The sequence below is a fragment of the Hylobates moloch genome, unplaced genomic scaffold, assembly GCF_009828535.3.
Source record: "Hylobates moloch isolate HMO894 unplaced genomic scaffold, HMol_V3 SCAFFOLD_17, whole genome shotgun sequence".
Classification (NCBI taxonomy): domain Eukaryota; kingdom Metazoa; phylum Chordata; class Mammalia; order Primates; family Hylobatidae; genus Hylobates; species Hylobates moloch.
In genome coordinates this window covers 50,623,962-50,646,462 of record NW_026652292.1, presented here as the reverse complement: position 1 = coordinate 50,646,462, position 22,501 = coordinate 50,623,962, and the positions used below count along the sequence as shown (strand labels likewise).

The window sequence follows — 22,501 nt, the reverse complement described above, 5'->3', positions numbered from 1 at the left end:
GACCCCCAGTGGATGCCTGAAACCTCTGATAGTACTAAATCCTATATATACTGTTTTTTCCTATACATATTTACATATGTAATACATACCTATGATTAAGTTTAATTTATAAATTAGGCACAGTAGGAGATTAACAACAACAATAATGAAATGTAACAATTATAACAATACTCTAATAATAAAGTTATGTAAGTGCGGTCTCTCTCTCTCTCTCAAAATATCATACCGTATGTCTCTATTTTTGGAATACATTTGACCACAGGTAACTGACACCGAGAAAAGTGAAACTGCAGATGGGGGCTGACTACTGTATATGAAAATTAAACAACCAGCCGGGCGCGGTGGCTCACGGCTGTAATCCCAGCACTTTGGGAGGCTGAGGCGGGCGGATCACGAGGTCAGGAGATCGAGACCACGGTGAAACCCCGTCTCTACTACAAATACAAAAAAAAATTAGCCGGGTGCAGTGGCAGGCGCCTGTAGTCCCAGCTACTCGGGAGGCTGAGGCAGGAGAATGGCGTGAACCCAGGAGGCAGAGCTTGCAGTGAGCTGAGATCGCGCCACTGCACTCCAGCCTGGGCAACAGAGTGAGACTCTGTCTCAAAAACAAAAAAGAAAATTAAACAACCAAATAAAATCAGAGTAAATACACCATGTTAATTCTGGTTATATTTGGATTGTGGGCTTATGGGTAGACTTTGTTACATTTTTCTATAATTTCCAGATTTCCTTCCATTAGTATACTTTTATAAGAAGAAAAAAATTACAGTTAAAAAAATTTAGCTCTCTGAGTCCCTGAATTCAATGGACTAAATCCAAAACCCAGCCTAGGGGACATGAAGACAAAGTACCTATTTTCTCTCGCAGGGATTGTTGGGCACATCGGTGTCGCCAGCAGCCCCTCCCTGACACACCGATATCTACTGCCTCCACCTTCTGGAGCTATGTGAGGGCTGGGGTCCAAGGTCAGGGTGAGGCTAGTCTTTCTCTTATCTTCCCTTCGTAGCACACACAAGATTATTGTCCATAGAATAATCTCACTCACTAGATCCATAGAAAGATCTCGACTCAGCAGGGCACGGTGGCTCACGCCTGTAATCCTAGCATTTGGGAGGCCGAGGGAGGCAGACTGCCTGAGCTCAGGAGTTCAAGACCAGCCTGGGCAACACAGTGAAACCCCATCTCTACTAAAAATACAAAAAAATTAGCTGGGCATGAAAATTAGCTGGGTGTGGTGGCGTGCACCTATAATCCCACCTACTCAGGAGGCTGAAGCAGGAGAATTGCTTGAACCTGGGAGGCGGAGGTTGCAGTGAGCCGAGATCATGCCACTGCACTCTAGCCTGGGCGACAGAGCAAGACTGTCTCCAAAAAAAAAAAAAAAAAAAAGAGAGAGATCTTGGCTCACTGCAATTTCTGCCTCCTGGGCTCAGTCCTACTTGGAGAAGATTAAATGGTTGTCAAAGTGCTTTTACATATGTTGTGGTTCTTTGGACCATCATGAATTGGGATGACAGTTATTTTTACCTTATATGACAGGTGAGGAAACAGAAACTTAGAGAAGGTATGAGGATTGATCAAAAACGCAAGATACTGTCACACTGAATCCTAGTCTAGTTTGTACCAAGAACCCTTCCTTGTGTCACACAATCAAAATACAGTCTGACTGAAACATAGTTGACTGGCTGGGTGCTGTGGCTCATGTCTGTAATCCCAGCACTTTGGGAGGCTGAGGTGGGTGAATCTCTTGAGGCCAGCAGTTTGAGAACCAGCCTGGCCAACATGGTAAAACCCCGTCTCTAATAAAAATATAAAAATTAGCCAGATGTGGTGGTACACACCTGTAATCCCAACTACTGGGGAGGCTGAGTCACGAGAATTGCTTAACCTGGGAGGTGGAGGCTGCAGTGAGCCGAGATCACGCCGCTGCACTCCACCCTGAGTAACAGAGTGAGACTCTGTCTCAAAAAAAAAAAAAAAGAAAGAAAAAAGAAATAGAGTTGACCTCTTTTTTGGGAGGTTAAGAGGCAGATTTATAAGCAACACATAGTTATATCTTGTCTCTTAAGTCACAAAGATGTAAAGTGTATAAAGACATAAAGGTTTATATTGAGGGTTCCAAATGACTTGTCACGTTCTATATTCCACTAACGTTGCCACATAAACACACAACAGGTACACATTGTCTAAATAGCAGGTATCTTGGTTGATCGGAATGAAAACTTATGTTCTTGCTTAAGTGGAAAGGAAAAGGACCAGAGGAAGTATACTCACCAAAACCACTAATTTGATTTGTCTGGTCCTTTATAAGATGCAGAACGAGAGTATATAGGCAAATTCAGGCAGCTTCCTTGGGATTCCTCTGTTCAATTTTTGCAGTGCCCTTTGAGGCAAATCCTAAGGGTTAAAAAAGAAATGGTGAGAAATATTTTCTATTTCAACATGATTTTCATATGTGCATTAGAAATGGGGGGGACAGATCCTCTTGTGTAGTTCCTAAGCATAATGGTTAGAAATTGGGGGGCCATTTTCTTCAAAAAATGAAATACCATTACTCTAATTATCATGTTCTCTACAAACCAAGAAGTGCAACTCCTTATCTGATTCTTAAAGAAACAAGGAAGAGTAATAATAAGAAAATGACCAATTTCTTCCTTTGTGTTTTTCTCTCTGCCTTCTTCAGAGTGTGCATGACTTCAAGATGCACATAATGTTTAAGAAGGAATACAGATGTAGCCTATATTTTACAGGTATAGACTCACAAAAAGAGGTAGTATCCTTTACAGAAATAATCATATCTAGCTCATGGACTTCCCAGCCAATTTGGGAGCTTATGCTACACATCACTAATAGATCTTCAAACTCTTCCTGCAGGGTCCAGAGAGGGTTCCCAAAACCACTGAAGCAAGTACTCCAGCTATCCACTACCAACCAGAGCTGGTATGAAAGAGACTTACTATCCTGCCCTAAAATGTAGAATTAAGACTCTTCTTTTTTTTTTGAGATGTTGTTTTGCTCTCTCGCCCAGGCTGGAGTGCAGTCGCGTAGTCTCGGCTCACTGCAAACGCCACCTCCCAGGTTCAAGCGATTCTCCTGCCTCAGCCTCCTGAGTAGCTGAGATTACAGGTGCCAACCACCACGCCTGGTTAATTTTTGTATTTTTTAGTAGAGCTGGGGTTTCATCATGTTGGCCAGGCTGGTCTCAAACTCCTGACCTCAAGTGATCCACCCGACTCAGCCTCCCAAAGTGCCGGGATTCCAAGTTTGAGCCACAGTACTCGGCAGAGTCAAGACTCTTTTGAGGATGTTCTTTGCATGGAGAGGCCTATGAAGAATATGATTTGGGGGATTAGAATAATCTTTAATAAGTAATGATATAGGAAATATTCACATGAAAAGAATTTAGCCGGGCGCGGTGGCTCACGCCTGTAATCCCAGCACTTTGGGAGGCCGAGGCGGGCGGATCACGAGGTCAGGAGATCGAGACCATCCTGGCTAACACGGTGAAACCCTGTCTCTACTAAAAATACAAAAAATTAGCCGGGCGAGGTGGCGGGCGCCTGTAGTCCCAGCTACTCGGGAGGCTGAGGCAGGAGAATGGCGTGAACCCCCTGGGGCGGAGGCTGCAGTGAGCCGAGATCGCGCCACTGCACTCCAGCCTGGGCGACAGCAAGACTCTGTCTAAAAAAAAAAAAAAAAAGAAAAGAATTTAAAGGTCAAGATAAAGATATTTCAGAGGAGGAATTAAAATATATCTTAAGCACAAAACTTTTATTTTTATTTCAATGTGTGGAAATGTAATTTGCCTGATTTTCCAAACTACAGAGAGCCCCTATCAAGCCAACTGAAGCTCCAAATAACTTATACAAGATTCAATATGGCACAGTGGTTTCAACACCAGACTGGGAACCAGAAGGCTAGTTTTAAGGCTACCTCTGTCATGCCCGGTTCATTTCACCTGTCTGAGCCAAAGTTTACTCCCATGGAAAAAAAAATAATAAAGGAGGCCAGGAGTGGTGGCTCATGCCTGTAATCCCAGCACTTTGGGAGGTCAAGGTGGGTGGATCACTTGAGATCAAGAGTTCAAGACCAGCCTGGCCAACATGGTGAAACCCTGTTACTACTAAAAATACAAAAAATTAGCTGGGTGCAGTGGTGGGCGCCTGTAATCCCAGCTACTCAGGAAGCTGAGGCTGCAGTGAGCTGAGATTGTGCCATTGCACTCCAGCCTGGGCAACAGAGCAAGACTCTGTCTCAAAAAAGTTAAATAAATAAAAATAAGAATAAATAAGAATAATAAAGGAGTTGGATTACCAATAGTTCTCAACATTAAAAAAAAAACATTGTGTTTGTTTTTTCTTTGTGGTTTAGTTGTAGCACACTTTTTTCCACCAAAAATCTAACTAGTTGCAGAAACAACACCAATAAAACAGGAGCTGGTTGAAGTATGGGTAGAGGATGTTGTTGGGAGGTGCCCCCACTTCCATCATTCATTGTGTCCCTGTGGAGACACCAAAAGACCTTTAGGACTCCATAGAGCACAGCTGGAAACCTTCTGGATTAAATGGCCTTTAATACCACTTATAGCTCAAAATTATTCTACCATAACTATCTTTATATTGGAATGACTGGGTGCTCAGTGAGATCCATAACGTTATCGGAACACGGCAATAATACTTCACCATGATCTAGTTTTAATCTTGTTAACAATGATCTCCTGAAAGAACAAAAGCCACACCCTCAAATAAATTATAGAGCAATAGCTGTTAAACGATTTGTGTTTTAATACACATAATCTTTACCCAACTCCGTGAAAAGATAATTCCCGAAATGCTGCATCCTGGATAATACCTAGTAATCAAGATCACAGTGGTTGATAAAAACTATGAAAATGAATGTACAAAGTACAAGAAGGTGTGTCTTGAAATTAATTGTACACAGTCTGGACAATAAAATAAAATTTAGACTCCTGCATCTCTCATCTACTAAGTAAATCCAGACAAGTATATTCAACTTTCCTGAGCCTCAGTTTCCACCTCTATAAAGCAGAAATCATTCCTGGCAGGACTGTTGTGGAGAACAGAGAAAATATTTATAAAGCACCATTCTTGACATATACTATTTGTGCAGAATTTTGAGTTTTCACTCTTTCTATAATGGTAAAATGTCTCCCTTTAAAATGTAATATCAAGGTAATGAACATGTAAACTCTAAGAATTGAAAGCAAATTATTAATATATAAGTGAAACACAGGATTCACATAGTTTTGTGCTACATCATAAAAAGGGAAAGAAGGATCACAGATGTGCCTTTCACGGCTATTCAAGTAACACAGGACATTTCCCCAAAATAAAACACTTAGGGTCAATATTTGTTTCCAGAAAAATCTGACTTTCCAGAATAACTCCAAACACAATCCATTCCATAATTTTTTTTTTTTTTTTTTTTGAGATGCCGTCTCACTCCATCCCCCAGGCTGGAGTGCAGTAGCATGATCTCGGCTTACTGCAACCTCCGTCTCCTGGGTTCAAGCGATTCTCCTGCCTCAGCCTCCTGAGTAGCTGGGACTACAGGTATGCGTCACCATGCCTGGCTAATTTTGGGAGGCCAAGGCCAGCAGATCAAATGAAATAGATTGTGTTTGGAGTTATTCTGGAAAGTCAGATTTTTCTGGAAACAAACATTGACCCTAAGTGTTTTATTTTGGGGAAATGTCCTGTGTTACTTGAATAGCCATGAAAGGCAAATCTGTTATCCTTCTTTCCCTTTTTATGATGTAGCACAAAACTACGTGAGACATTTTGTATTTTTAGTAGAGATGGGGTTTTGCCACGTTGGCCAGGCTGGTCTCCAACTCTTAACCTCAAGCGATCTGCTGGCCTCAGCCTCCCAAAGTGCTGGGGTTACAGACGTGAGCCACCATATGCGGCCAGAATGTTTAATATTGTTATGTTTGTCATAAAAATCTTCAAGCAAAACCTATATGTTATGTTTGTCCTGTGGCTTCACATTCCTCCTGACACAATATTGGATACTCCAGAGGACCAGTTTGAGAAGGTTAGTTCTAGTCCAAACCTTTGATTTTACTATGGAGGAAACTGTCTTACCAAAGGTCACACAATAGGTAGGAAACATAGTAATAAGATTTGTGGGGCAGTTTCTGGAGAAATGGGGTGGTTTCCAGACATTAATGGCATTAATTCATTCCAGCTCCCCCCGCCCCCCAGCCTGGTACCGTGAAATCGCATAGACATCACTCACCCCATCACGGAGCCTTTATAAAGACCAAATGGGGAAAAGTCTGTAGATTCCAGTAGGAGGAAAGCTATACTGACAGAACAACTGGTTTGTTTTAATGTTTTTGGGCATATGAATCTTATAGCTGCTCATGACTCCATCTTCAACACATGGGGGTACTTGAGGGCAAACGTTTATTGGATGCTTCTGGCATCATCTTAGTTTGCCTACCTTGATTTTTTTGCCCTCTCTTCTATTTGTGTCTTGACATGTCATATGTAGTTTTGAAAGCTGTTTCAAGTCCATTTTTGGAATGAAGCATAGCATACATAAAACACTTGAAATTAATACATTTATTTTTTGGAAAAAGATGCTCCGGTCTAATATCAAGTCATGTCCTGTTCTACTTCTCTCAGTCATAAAGCTAAGCTAAAAATAACTTTCTCACCACAACCCTTCACCAAGGAATGAGAATTCCATTTCTTAAAAACAGATCCTTTCTTTTCTTTATTTTTTTAAGAGGCAGAGTCTTGCTCTGTTGCCTAGGCTGGAGTGCAGTGCTGTGATCTTGGCTCACTGCAACCTCTGCTTCCCGGGTTCAAGTGATTCTCCTGCCTCAGCCTCCCAAGTAGCTGGGATTACAAGTGCACACCACCACACCCAGCTAATTTTTGTATTTTTAGTAGAGGCAGGGTTTCAGCATGTTGGCCAGGGTGGTCCTGAACTCCTGACCTCAAATGATCCGCCTGCCTTGGCCTCCCAATGTGCTGGGATTGCAGGCGTGAGCCACCGCATCTCGCCAGAACCTTTCTTAAGATAAAACCAATTGCCCTCGCCCAAGGATGCTAGTACATGGGGTCCTAAAGCTGCCAGGAGACCACCAGGTTGAGGGTCAAATAACTAAGTTCTAGTTCTCGCTTTGCCACCTGCACAGTTTGACCATGGCATGCTACATAACTTTCTGAGCCTCAGGTTGTCACCCGTATACTGAAAGATCACCATTATAAGGATTACACAAGACATGACATTTGAAAGCATCTCATAAACTAACCATTAGCTCCTGCCTGGACTTCTACAGTAGACTCCCAGCTGGCTTCTCCCTATCCACTCAGGCCTGCTACAGTCAATCTAGGTCTCCTTACAGGCAAAGGGACCGTTTAAAAAATATACAATTTGGTCAGGCACGGTGGCTTACGCCTGTAATTCCAGCACTTTGGGAGGCCGAGGTGGACAGATCATCTGAGGTCAGGAGTTCGAGACCAGCCTGGCCAACCTGGTGAAACCTCATCTCTACTAAAAATACAAAATTAGCCGGGTGTGGTGGCACACACCTGTAATCCTAGCTACTCAGGAGGCTGAGACAGAATTGCTTGAATCTGGGAGGTGGAGGTTGCAGTAAACCGAGATCGTGCCAGGCACTCCAGCCTGGGTGACAAGAGCAAAACTCCACCTCAAAAAAAAAAAGAAGAAGGGGTGTATCATCCTTCTGCTTATACCCCTACACTCTCCTCCCATTGCCCTTAGACTAAGTTTGTATCCTTTGTAAGGTTTGTAAGGCCTATAAAGAGATTCCACATCCTCCTCCAGCCTCATCTTGTGTTACTTCCCCCTTACACATGCTGTTCCAATATTTCAGCCCTCACCAATTCCCCTCTCTAGCCAGCTTGCACTCATCCCGAACTTCATTCCTTCTAGAAAGCTATTCCTGCAGCCCCCTGTGATATGCTCCCCCAACATCATATAGTCCTTCATATAGCACTAGGCTGAACCATATGAAATTGTCATTTTGTAGGACAAAAACAGTAGACTGTTGGCAATTTTCTTTGGTTTAGCCTTACAGTAACTGCTGTAATGCTAGTTATCTTGAGTCAGTTTTAAACTCTACCAGAGAAGAATCTAGATCTGACTCATAACTAGAATCCTAGAGTTCCACACCCAATCCAAGCCAATAGTAGGCACTTAATTGTTTAATTAGTCTGAGATGTTACTACCTTTTTAATGCCAAGCATATACATTTTATATTGTCATTAACAGTTAAAAATCGTTTTTTGCCGGGTGCAGTGGCTCCTGCCTGTAATTTCAGCACCTTGGGAGGCCAAGGTGGGTGGATGACCTGAGGTCAGGAGTTTGAGACCAGCCTGACCAACACGGTGAAATCCCGTCTCTACTAAATATAAAAAATTGGCCAGGCATGGTGGCGCATGCCTGTAATCCCAGCTAAGGCAGGAGAATCACTTAAACCTGGGAGGCGGAGGTTGCAGTAAGCTGAGATCACGCCATTGCACTCCAGCCTGGGCAACAAGAGTGATGCTCCATCTCAAAAAAAAAAAAAAACAAAACATGTTTTTCTTCAAATGCTATTGATACATTCCATAGGACTAAAATGAAAAAAATGGAATGAAAAAGAATCACTTTCATATTTTCATTTCTGGCATTTCTGGAAAGCATGAATTCTAGTAAGTGTAACATATATATAAATAAGGATAGAATTTAGCCCACTGGTAAGGTATCATTTATGGATTTTTTTAACTCAAATGTTTTTCACTGCTTGGCAGAATAAAGGAGCTCTCAAAGGAAACCAGATAATTTGGATTTATCTCCTCTTACAGTTTTTGCCATGTGACAGCAAATCAGCTAAAGAAAAAAGACAGCATCTAAAAGAGTGCTAGACTTGAAATGGAGGAATTTTATAAGCTTCCCTATGACATTCAAAAGAAATGCATCCTGAAACATTCCCAAATCACCTTATCCTATGCCGCATCGAACTATGTCCCTCATGAAATGAACACAGCCAAGACCAAGTCTAAACCAAATTGAGATGGTGTATGTGGTAGGCTAGGTGAACTCACAACCTAAGTAACATAATAATATTAATAACAGTAATGACCATCAACATTCATTGAATGTTTATCATGCACTAGGTATGGCACTAAGCATTCCACATACATCGTCTTATTTAATCATTGCTACAACCTCATGAAGCAAGATCTATGATTCTACTCATTCTGGAGATGCCAGAACTGAGGTATAATGAGGCTGCCCATTTGTTAAGGTCCCTTAGCTGGAAGTGAAGAAGCTGGGGTTCAAACCCCAGGCCTTCTACGGAAGAATTCAATTGCTGCTGCATTCCAACTTGGAAGAGTAGAAAACTGAAATCTGTGCTATAACAAAAATGACAAATGATTCCATATGCATTATATATTATAGCTTCAGAGTCAACATGAGGAGTTAAAACTGAATGGCAAATTCATGAATTGTTAAGGCCCACCAGGTAGGAATTTTTTCAAGAACTCCAATATTCAGCTTTAAACAGTAAATGATATTCTCAACCTGGGTTAGAAATATAGATAGGAGTTCAACTTTTTGGGTGAAGAATAGAGAATATCAGATAGGCATAAATATCATGGGCTCTGAAATACCTGGTGTTCTGACTTGTTTCCTAGCTTCTTAAAAAACTATCACACTTTAGAAAGTTTTTGAGAACTCAGAGACCCCACAAAATGAGTAAACAAAACTGCAATTTCACTTTCTACTGCTTAGTTAATAATCTCCAATCAGACAGTTCTTTCTTGCTAACACCTAACAAAATTATCTACCTCTTTCAAATAGCAAAGAAAATGAACATACTAACATTCTTACAGTGGAAATATAATTTTACAAATCAACACAAATTTCTGAATCTTTACATATGATTCACAGATGGTGGTGATGAGATTATCATGCCCCTCCCCACTCCGTCTTTGTGCACTGACATTTGACCCTTTTTATAATATGCACCTTGTACCAGTGAAACCTAAGGCACCAGCTAGTTACTCATTAAACTCGGGTGCTGAGGGCTGACTTGTACAAATTACGCTGTTAACTGCCCAGCCTGGCCTCTGTGCAGAAGTGAAAAAAAGCAATCATCATAGCTGTGAAATTCTGTCATATCGGCAGAATTGAACTACAAATTGCAGCAATTCGTACCTGACCTCTGATCTGTGAAGTTAGTCTAAACCTTTGAACCTTAGCTTGGAACTGAGAAGCAGCACTGACTTATACAGGAGAAGGTGGCTAGCAAGCATTCTCCATTGTGAATAGTTAACACTGTGACTGTCAGTTGCCCCCCACACCCACCTCCCCCAGAGAGTCAACCAGAGCAAAAGACACAAATAACAAGGATCTTGAGAATGGCAGGCATCTTACAAAAATGCATTTGGAACAAATCTAACACAAGTATACAATTTCAGGATGCAAGTCTTTTCAAATGAATATGTCAAAATAAGAAAACGGAATCTGCAATAACTGAAATTCTTGGATATTTAATACTTTGTGATACGTACATTAAAAAATTCTCTTTACAAATTAGACCAAAGTAGAGTTTAAAATGAAACATTTAAATACATTTTTAGTCAAATGGTGCCATCTCTCATTTGTCACATTTTAAAAGAAACGTATTACCTAATCTCTGTTATAAAATACAAACCCATATTAAGCCACCTTTGGAAAAAAGCAATCAGGGAAAACCAGTTACACTTTTCTTTGAACCCAAACTTATCTTTTGACACTAGATATCAGATGTAGGCTAATAAATAAGTATAAGAATATGCATTTCTCACATATACATTTTGTTGCAACATTGATTCATCATAATGAGAAGGGAGAAGGGTTCATTAAGACAGAAGAGGATTTTCCTTTAAAAGATTAGCTTCTACTTCAAATGCTATTCAAATTGCTCTATTGCCAGACAGAGAGAAGTGACTAAAGATTCTACTTCTCTGGTCATTTGAGTTAATATTAAAACAAATTTTGAATAGCATATAAAATATAACTAAACTATTATTTATAATGAAAGTGAAACTAACGTTAACGCTTTAAAGCATATAACCTACACCTAAATAATTCCACTTCATAAATTTAACTATTGGTTTGAAAACAATGATAAGAGTCTTCTTATACAATAACTTTTCTCTGAGAGGAAATGTAATCATTGTCAACCTTTATATGCTAATTATCACAAAGCTAATTCCATTAATTTTTCCTTATTTTAATTATCACATCTTAAAATTATAATTTCCTTCTCTAAACACTGATTCTGAAGTGGCTTTAAAAAACAAATATGGGCAACATTGCTGATAAATTCCTGCTTCTTACCCCATAGTTTAAATAACAGGGAACTATAAAACAACAACACTGTGAAGATCTAGATTTTTCAAGCATACAAAGTGAAAAGCTATTAGACAAATTGATTTTTTTAAAAGTGTTTTTAACTTAAGAATTTTGGTTTTACTGCTGGTAAGGCAGACTGTGCAGCAGTTGAAATTCTTACCAACTTCCAATTTTTTTTTTTGGGGAGGGGGTCTTCAATTAAAAAACAAACAATATGGATCATTTGTTTATCTGGCTTGATCTAAATTGCTTTAACCAAACACAATTATCTCTTCTTCTCTTCAATTAAAACAAATAAGGTTTCCCCTACCTTTCCAATCTTGATCTGGATGTGACAGGCTACCTGTAATGAAAGCTTTGCTTAAGCAACCTTCGCTCCCAATACCAGGAGCTGTGTAACTCTGTTATACATGGCACAGGGCTCCTCATTGGTCAACAAAATGAGCTTTGGCCACTTAATGCCTTGGGAGTCATTTGCTAAGGGCACCTGGAATGAGCTTGAGTGGGTGGTACAGAAAGAAGGGAGGTGTTAAAACTGCCACATAGATAATGCTCAACAGCAACCTGAAAAGGAATGGAAACCCTACTGTAACTGATGGATTTGGGGAAGGCTCAAGAAGACAAAAGCTTCATAGAAGAGGACAGTTAACAGAAATATTTTATTCAAACCCAAATAACGACCGCAAGGAAACAAATGATTTTTCAAAATCCACCATCCTAGAACCAGATAGATGCCCATTACGTTTGTACAGCTACATGCGGAGATAAAAAACAACAATGCCCACCTCGTCTAGGCTGTTGGGATTAAATAAATAAATAAATATATGTAAAGTGCTTAGAAAAGCTCCTGGCATATAGAAAGTACCCAAAAAGTGTTACTAGGATTTCTTAGAAGTGTTATATTTTTAGCAAGTGTTGTTTTTTCCCCTTCTCATTATATCTGGGGTAGGTAACTTGGGTTAAGTACTCTGTGTCTAAAAGACTGTCAACAATCATGTTTATGACGATCAGTCTGGGAGGAAAAACAATAGGAAAAAATTACACATGAACCAAACCCTCACCTTATTTTACTTTATCAGTTTGGAGCTAGAAATTGATTTACTCATAAGAAGTGGAGACAAGTAGAAGAGGCATAGAATGAAAGAGAAGCAGGCAGTACAGCAGGATTTATGGTAATAAAACCATCTGTACATAACAACGGATCAGGGGGACCTGAGGCACTTAAGCTGAGTAAATACACTCCTTTTCAAGCAGTTATGGGAGGGAACCTCATCGAAAGTCTCTCTGGAGGCTGAGTCTGTCAGTTCAGGCAATTGGGAGGTTAGAGGAAAAGGGAGCTGAAGCTGCCTGGAGGAGGTCCTGAAAGCAATGCGACTTCTGTGTCCTCTGCACTGGGATTAAAGTGAGCTCTGCGGCACATCAAGAGAGGAAGGAGAAACTAACTCCTACTAAAACAAAAATTTCAAAAAAATGTGGTCCCCAGTTTTCCCTGAGTCATCGTTTCATTGTCAACCTTATTCAGTTAAACCTTAGTAATTTGAAGGAGCCAGAGTTGGAAGTGAAAAGACCAGAATGGGCCGGGTGTGGTGGCTCATGCCTGTCATCCCAGAACTTTGGGAGGCGGAGGCGGGTGGATCACTTGAGGTCAGAAGTTCGAGACTCGGGTGTGGTGGTGGGCTCCTGTAATCCCAACTACTCGGGAGGCTGAGGCATGAGAATCGCTTGAACCTGGGAGGCAGAGGTTGCAGTGAGCCAAGATGGCGCCACTGCACTCCAGCCTGGGCAATACAGTGAGACTCCGTCTCAAAAGACAAGCAAACAAACAAAAACGGCCAGAATGACGACAAGAACATTTTCAATCTATTCATCTACCCATATATTTTTTAAAAAGACAGTTTTATTACTCCTAGATAAAATAATTAGCTATCAACAGTGACTATAAATTATCAACAAGTTAACATAGGGTCAAAATCCAAAACAAGTCTAAGATTATGTTAAATATTATATAAAACTAAATTGCTATGTTCTGACTGAAAGAACTCTGAAGCAATCCTTAGTTACTAAGGCAGTGTTTTCAAAAACTACTGATTTTAGACAAATTTAAATTCCTCTCGACTACAAATGGGACTTAGAAAGTCTGTTTTTCTGTAAGAGTAATTTAGTATATTATATAAGAAAAAGTTTTGGCATGTTTTAAGCATTAGAGAGTATTTTGAGCTTGAGGTTTGGTGTGAGTGTGTGCACGTGTGCTCCTATACCAAATGCTACCAAAAAATAACTTAGGCAAAAACATAGGAAATAAACCATCTCAGGATGATGAATTTTAAGACTAAGTGGGTAAGAAGAAGGCAATTTTTCACCGAATACCTGAAAAAAACAATTACAATTATGGGCTGCCCTAAACAAAAAATGAGCAAATTTTTCCTGCCTTGGCTTTGAACAAAGTTAATTTAAAAAATACATGCACATAAACACACTAGTTTTAACAAACTAAAAAAATATAGAAAAGTACACAGAAAAAGCAAGTCACCCCTTCTACTGATAGTAAAAGTGGCTCCTACTACACAGCCCTCTGTATAGGCACATGTGCATCACAGTAGAAAAGTCATGCCACATGAGCCATGTTAACTTCTTTTTTTTTTTTTTTTTTTCCTTGAGACAGAGTTTTGCTCTTATTGCCCAGGCTGGAGTGCAGTGGCATGATCTTGGCTCACCGCAACCTCCGCCTCCCAGGTTCAAGCGATTCTCCTGCCTCAGCCTCCCGTGTAGCTGGGATTACAGCCATGCGCCACCATGCCCAGATAATTTTGTATTTTTAATAGAGACGGGGTTTCACCATGTTGGTCAGGCTGGTCTTGAACTCCCAATCTCAGGTGACCCGCCTGCCTCAGCCTCCCAAAGTGCTCGGATTACAGGCATGAGCCACCACACCCGGCCACATTAACTTCTGTATAGTTCTGGCTTGCAACAAGCTTAAATCGTCCCTGGAGGAGTGATCCTTTGTCTTTTACAAAGCATCTTTGATTTAGAGTGGAGTGACAGCAGGCAGTTCTGAGGTCTGAGGCTGTGGAGAAAAGGAAAAAAAAGTACAGATGCAAAATAGAAGCCTGGGATGAGATAAGCTCTGAGGTAGATTTGGAAAAAGGAGTAAGAAACAGGACTCAGGTCCAGAAGAGGAAGAAATGGAGCATAGTAAGACATGATTATGTGGCCTGTTCTAGATAGGATCTATTAAGGCCACTGTGGCATCCTGGTAAGAGAGTTATTACTATTATTTATTACTTTATTATTTTTAGAGACAGGTCTTGCTATGTTACCCAGGCTGGTCTTGAACTGCTATGCTCAAGTGATCTTCCTGCCTTGGCCTCTCGAAATGCTGAGATTAGACATGAACCACCATGCCCAGCCTACTTTTTAGTTTAATTTATCTAAAAGCTAAGATACAGCCTATGCAAAGATGATGTGTGTATTTGCTTTTGTATATAGTAGTAGCATATCATTTTCCACAAGTATATTTGACACTATTTAGAATTTCCAGCCTTTGCTGAAATTGTTTATTGTATTAACACATGACTAAAGCATAAAAGAAATTGCACATATGTGTGCGCATAGACATTCAGATGGTAGCCTTCACCTGAAAAGGTGTCAAACACTGATAATGAAATCACATTACTGTGTTGGTGGTATCAGCGATAATAGTTGGCTAAGAAGCTAATTAACCAGTATTGAAAAACAGATGAAGTATAAAGCAGTATCCACAAGCCTATATGATTAAAGCACCATAGTATTTTCTTTCGGTTAATTTGTCTATTATCCTATTATAGCGTCAACAGTCACAGAGAAGGAAGAATTAAACAATGGACATTGTCATATCTGAAATGAGTGTTCCTTATCTGGACATTAGGAAGGATCTGTGGGCTGTCCTTTTAAAATTTAAAATGGTAGGCTGGATACAGTGGCTCATGCCTATAATCCCAGCACTTTTGGAGCCCAGGAGTTCAGGACCAGCCTGGGGAACATAGTGAGACCCCATCTCTACAAATAATAAAAAAATTAGCAGGGCATGGTGACATATGCCTGTGGTCCCAGCTACTCGGGAAAATTGCTTGTTTGAGCCTGGGAGGTTGAGGGTGCAGTGAGCCATGACTGCATCACTGCATTCCAGACTGGATGACAGAGTGAGATCCTGTCTCAAAAATAAATCAATCAATAAATATAAACAAAATGGTACCTTCTCAATTGGTACCCTTGGCTTATTTGCTTATTTTTATTTCGTGATAGAGTCTAGCTATGTTGCTCAGGCTGGTCTAGAACTCCTGGGCTCAAGTGATCCTCCTCCCTCAGCCTCCCGAGTAGCTGGGACTACAGCTGCACCATTGTGCCCAGAGGTACAACTGTTTTAAAGATTAAAATTATAAAGGTAACTAACATTTGTATATTTCATCCATTCAAAGTGCCTGACACGGGTATAGGTACTGGGGCTATAGGAGTGAGCAAAACAGACAAAATCCCTGCCCTCACAAACGCCATGGTCTCACGGAGGGGTCAGGCGTTAAATGAAAGAATCAGTAAAATACATAGTATGCTAGATTGTGAAAGAACTAAGGAGGAAAAAACAGCAGGGTAGGAGAATAGAAACGTGTGTGTGTTGGCTGGGCATGGTGGCTCATGTCTGTAATTCCAGCACCTTAGGAGGCTGAGGTGGGCGGATCACGAGGTCAGGAGATTGAGACCATTCTGGCTAACATGGTGAAACCCCATCTCTGCTTAAGAAAAATACAAAAAAATTAGCTGGGCGTGGTGGCGGGCACCTGTAGTCCCAGCTGCTTGGGAAGCTGAGGCAAGAGAATGGCGTGAACCCAGGAGGCAGAGCTCACTGTGAGCCGAGATCACACCACTGCACTCCAGCCTGGGCGACAGAGCAAGACTCTGTCTCAAAAAAAAAAAAAAAGAAAAAAAGAAAAAAAAAAGAAACGTGCGTGTTGGGTGGCGGTGGAGAGATTATGTCTGCATAATCTCTGAATTATATTATTACCATTTATTAGCAATAAAAATTAAGCATATTAATCCATTTGATTTTTCATGGGATATGCTATTAATATAAACTCATTTAAATCACGTCTTAGCCGGGTGTGGTGGTGCACACCTGTGGTCCCAGCTACTCAGGAGGCTGAGGTAGGGGGATCACGTGAGCCCAGGAGGTCAAGGCTGCAGTAAGCGGTGATTGCACCACTGCACTCCAGGCTGGGCAACAGAGCGAGACCCCCCATCTCAAAAAAAAAAAATTATATATTAAGTACTTCTTGCTTACATGCTAGTGGATATTCAGTGTGAAAAGAGGCAAGGCAGGCTGGGCACGGTGGCTCACACCTGTAATCCCAGCACTTTGAGAGGCCAAGGCGGGCAGATCACCTGAGGTCAGGAGTTCGAGACCAGCCTGGCCAATATGGTGAAACCCTGTCTGTACTAAAAATACAAAAATTAGCCAGGCATGATGGCTGGCACCCGTATTCCCAGCTACACAGGAGGCTGAGGCAAGAGAATCTCTTGAACCCGGGAGGCGGAGGTTGCAGTGAGCCGAGATCATGCCATTGCACTCCAACCTGGACAACAAGAGTGAAACTCCGTCTCAAAAAAAAAAAGAAAAAAGAAAATAGGCAAGGCAGCTGCCATCTCAAATAAAGTAGTAGGATCCTGGTACAGGAACTACAGAAAAAAAATCCAAGAGAAAACACAATGCTTTTGGATAATTATTTTGAAGCAAACCTGACTTCCCATGTCTTTCTCGAGTTTGCAGGAACTTCAGATAGTTTAAACTGGCTAGGCCGTGGGCTGCTCTGGGATCTCCACTCACCCTCACTCCGTCTTATTCCCATTCCCTCTACCCTCTTTAAATCACAGTCTCTGGGGCCACCCTGAGTGCTCACCTACCGGACCAAATCCCTATCCCTTAGAAAAGTTTGCTGACGGGGCGAGACTGACTGACTTAAAGAGGAAGACGAAAGGGATGAGAGTGGGTGGGGACCAACCTTTTTCAGGAGCATATAAATTTAAATTTATCACAAAAGCACAGTCAGTCTGTGTTCCCTACTTTCTTGTGTAATGGGCAGTCATGAAGCCCACAGACTTCAAGCACCCATGTGTGCTACATACCACACTGACAAGAGTACATGTGGGAGGCAGCCACTTCAATTCATCACCTCCACCTGTAATAAAGTAACTATAGCCAACTCCTATATACAGCCCTTGTCCTTCACCAGGCACTGTTCTAACTGTTTCACATATATTAACACATGCAACCCCTATACATAGGTTGAGGCAGGTACTAGTATCATCTCCTTTTTTTTTTTTGAAACAAAGTCTCACTCTTGTTGCCCAGGCTGGAGTGCAGTTCCGTGATCTCAGCTCACTGCTACCTCCACCTCCCAGGTTCAAGTGATTCTCCTGCCTCAGCCTCCTGAGTAGCTGGGATTACAGGTGTCCGCCACCATGCCTGGCTAATTTTTGTATTTTCAGTAGGAACAGGGTTTCACCACGTTGGTCAGGCTGGTCTCAAACTCCTGACCTCAGGTGATCCATCCGCCTCGGCCTCCCAAAGTGTTAGGATTACGGCTGTGAGCCATGGTGCCTAGCCTCATCTTCATTTTATAGATGAGAAAACAAGAAATAAAGTAATTGGTCCAAGACCAACAGCGAGCAAGTAAGTCGTGGAGTGAGGATTCAAACCCAGGCACTCTGGCTCTTAGAGATCACACTTTACCACCTCAAGCTAAGTAGATAATCTTCTTTCTTTCCTCCTAATTAGCTACCTCTCTATCTACCTACCCATGTTTCATCTTGCTGCTCTGTCAGCCTGCCAGGGACAGGAATTTCTGTAATAAACCAGAAAAACTTTGGAACTTTGAGATGGCATCTTTGGAGCTAAGTAGGAAACCATTTAATGTTCGATGAATGAAACCATAAGTTAAGAAAGCCACAAAATCTAATTTGAATCTAAAGAGAATTCTCTTTGCATTTTCTCTCTAAGCCCTTCCTCTACCCAAGGCAGCACTCTTCATTAATTCTTAGAAACCTGCTAGATTTTATGGCGATCCCTTTCTGTCTGTCCCTCTAACATAGCGAAATGTAGCATCCGATAAGCTAAGTAATTATCAGTATTTACCTAATAGATTCTGTGGTAGTTTTAACAGACTTCTTAATCTTAAAAAGAGAAAGTTCAGAATACATATTGAATGCTGGTAGAGAGAAGGCACCTATTACCAAGTCACAGATCATGTGTAACATTACAGCCTTTTGTTCCACTTGTGCTAAAGAAAAGCCACCTACATTGTCATAATGTGAAAAGTAGATATATTTCCTCCTGAGCCAGGAGGAACAAGGCAGTCAGGTTAACAAGGGCTCAGGAAGTGTGTGGTTTTGCCAAGTATTCTGTGAGTTTTACTCTTTAATAATCAAATGATATTTTAATAATTTCCTCAAAATTGCCACAAAAATCCCCTAACATTCTGGATTTATCAAGTACTATGCTCTTCCATTCCAATTGGTGTTTAAAGGAGCACTTTCTATAATATCCCGAGATGTACTCAAGCCCTGGGGAAATGCAGTCAAAGACCTGGGTCATATGTTGTTTCTTTCTTTCTTTTATTTATTTATTTATTTTTGAGATGGAGTCTCACTCTGTCACCCAGGCTGGAGTGCAGTGGCGTGACCTTGGCTCACTGTAACCTCTGCCTCCCAGGTCCAAGCAATTCTCCTGCCTCAGCCTCCAGAGTAGCTGGGACTACAGGTGAATGTCACCACTCCCTGATAATTTTTGTATTATTATTATTATTTTTTTTTATTTTTGATGGCCAGGCTGGTCTTAAACTCCTGACCTCAAGCAATCCGTCCACCTTGGTCTTCCAAAGTGCTAGGATTACAGGCGTGAGCCTCCACGTCCAGCCTTTTTGTATTTTTAATAGAGACGGAGTTTCGCCATGTTGGCCACGCTGGTCTCGAACTCCTGACCTCAGGTGATCCACCGGCCTCGGCCTCCGAAAGTGCTTGTGATCACAGGCATGAGCCACTGCACTCGGCCATGATGTGATTTCTATTAAATTACAGGCGTGAGCCACCGTACCTGGCCATGATGTGATTTCTATTAAATTACAGGCGTGAGCCACCATACCTGGCCATGATGTGATTTCTATTAACTGGGAGCTAATAATCCTCTTGGAGAGATGATTAAATGTCTGATAATTACAACATATAGAATACACAGAAATGGAACAGCATGTGCTATCCAGACAATGGGAGCCACCACACTCAGGTGAAGAGTATTGCTAAGATAGATCAGAGTCCATGGAGAAAGCTTCCTGGAGGAGGTATAACTAGCCTGCATTCCCTTTTTTATCTTATTTTTTTAATTTTTTGAGACAGGGTCTCACTGTGTTGCCCAAGCTGGAGTGCAGTGGCGCGATCTCAGCTCACTACAACCTCCGCCTCCCCGGTTCAAGCCATTCTCCCACCTCAGCCTCCCAAGTAGCTGGCACTACACGTTCATGCCACCACACCCGGCTAATTTTTGTATTTTTAGTAGAGGTGGGGTTTCACCATGTTGGCCAGGCTGGTCTTGAACTCCTGACCTCAGGTAATCCACCTGCCTCTGCCTTCCAAAGTGCCGGGATTACAGGTGTAAGCACCTGGCCTAGCCTGCATTCTTATTTACAATTGCGTCAGGTTACAAACAGAGGCAATCACAAAATCCTGCACTTCAAAATATGTATTCTCTGTATTTGTTTACTTTGTGATTTAAAAAGTAAAACACCTCTTTCCTGAAGAATGTTCCTTATTTCAAGAATTGAGTATTCCTAAAATTGGAATAAACCTTAGACATATTTTATAATCAGCCAGGAAACGGAATCTTTTCGGAAGCTTGATAAGCTGGCAAGTAACTAAATGAGTTATGTGGAGTCTAAAAATCTTTGGAAATTTTTCTTCTTAAGACCTTGTGGTTCAGTTCTTATTTAAGCCTAGTTACCTGTTCAACATATTATTTTACCACTTTGAAAAGGGAGCTCTTATTTTTTGAAAAATAAAAGTAGATATTCTAAAGAAATTTGAAAGCAATATGGAAGTAATTGAAATCATTTGAAAAAAATCAAACACTAAAACTTTAGCTGCGATGAATCTATAAATACTGGTTACACTATTAATGATTACAGGTGAAATGAGAAACACAAGAACATCTTTAAAAGGTCAACTCCAAGGCTGATCAGTTTAGATGGGATGCTAAAATTAGCGAGGAGTATAAGCTCAGGAAAAAGAACAACATAAAATGCTAGTGAAGCAAATCGTTTCAACACAATGAGCCTGATTTTCCATGAGCAAATGGTAACTTGGCAAGGCATTCAATTTTGAATTGGTTGTAAGAGTCACTCAATCGTTCAACAATGGCTATTGATCCTACTATGTGTGGCTTTGTTCTATACCCTGAAGATTGGATGGTGACAGGCAGAGGAGTCCCTGAAGAACAGAACAACAAGAAAGGGGCAGTGCAGCGGAAGCAGAGGGAGCGAGACAGGCAGGGGTCAGATGGGAGCGTTCTAACACCCAGGAGAAGACTTCAGGTTCTCCTTGGTTGATTGGAGGATTCTGAGCAGAGAAGTGCTGTGATCTGCTTTTCTGTTTTTTAAGATCACTGGTGTGCAGCTGGGTGCATTGGCTCACGCCTGTAATCCCAGCTACTCAGGAAGCTGAGACAGGAGAATTGCTCGAACCCGGGAGGCAGAGGTTGCAGTGAGCTGAGATCGTGCCACTGCACTCCAGCCTGGGTGACAGAGCAAGACTCCGTCTCAAAAGAACAAAAATACAATACAATACAGTACAATACAATACAGTATCACTTTTTAATCAACCAATGAAATTAGCTAAAATACTTAATAGTGATTAAGTGTCACACTTCAGTAAGACAAGTATGAAAGCATCAAAACCCTTCTAAAAAAGAAATTGCATAGTGTATTTGAAGAGCTTGGAAATGTTTATTCTTTTTACTTAGCAATGATGTTATTATAAATCTATCCTTAAGAAATAAGAAAAAAATCATGTTTATATCCAAAGATATTTATCTCAGAATTCTTTATAATACATTGAGAAACAATCCTTACAGGAATGGTTAAATAAATGGTGACACACCAGCCACTAAAAATTACATTTATGAAGAATTTAATGTCATGAGTAAAGGTTCACAATATGTGAGCTTAAGAAAAAAGAGAGTAAACTTTATGTAGGGTGCAATTTCTACTGATATCATAGTAATCAAATGTAGAAAAATATAACAAAATATTGACAGTGGTTGTCTCTGGATGGTAAGAATATGAATATGGGTGATTAAAATACATATATAATACATATATGTTAAATATCTGTAACATATATGACTTTTATCAGCAAAATTTAAATGATTTGATGAAACGAACCTATTTGTTCTGTCCCTCATTCTCTCCATTTCGACCCACCATTACATTCTGCCAATTCTTCTTTTCCTTTCTTCATGATTTAGTTCAGCACTAACCATGCACAACCTCCCACCCCCACCTGTTGGGTTTCCTACCTGACACCTTTCCCTGCTAACCATCCTGAAAGCAGTAGGAAGAACCATTTTCCTTAGGTATGGTTGGGATCATGTTACTCCCATGAAGGGAATTAGAGGTGATCCTTGGTCATCCATAACATTGCAGGCTTTTGATCATGAGCTGCAAATCTCTGTTAACTTATGATTACAAATCACTGCATAATTTCCCTTTGTTCCCTTCAACCTCAGCAGACACACACCCACACACAAAATCTCCAAGACTACCTTCCTTCCTTCTCTATCTACCAGATTCTTGTTTTCCTTTGTAACTCGCTTCTAGAATCACCTTCCTCCAAAAGGATTTTTTTTTATCCAGGTATCTATCTTTCTCAGCACAACTTTACTCACTGCCACACCACTTCAGAATTTCTTCTTTTCTAGATATTTGGCAATTGTGTATTTGTCATTTGGGATCAAATTTGATTCCTGTTTCATCACAACATTGCCTAAATAGCAATGCTTCTGATTCTACATTTGAAAATTAAAGCTTATACACAAAGTTTA

General features: G+C 40.8%; 1 protein-coding gene across 5 annotated transcripts in view; it reads right to left on the bottom strand.

Moving 5' to 3' along the window:
• The window catches only part of RBM47 (RNA binding motif protein 47), a 211,942-nt gene that overhangs the window by 41,332 nt on the left and 148,109 nt on the right, over positions 1-22,501 (bottom strand). For all 5 annotated transcript variants that reach the window (XM_032135522.2, XM_032135527.2, XM_032135525.2 and 2 more), the window contains one exon: positions 2,275-2,397. The gene's annotated coding sequence lies outside the window, so the exon portion shown is untranslated. The remainder of the gene's footprint in view (positions 1-2,274; positions 2,398-22,501) is intronic.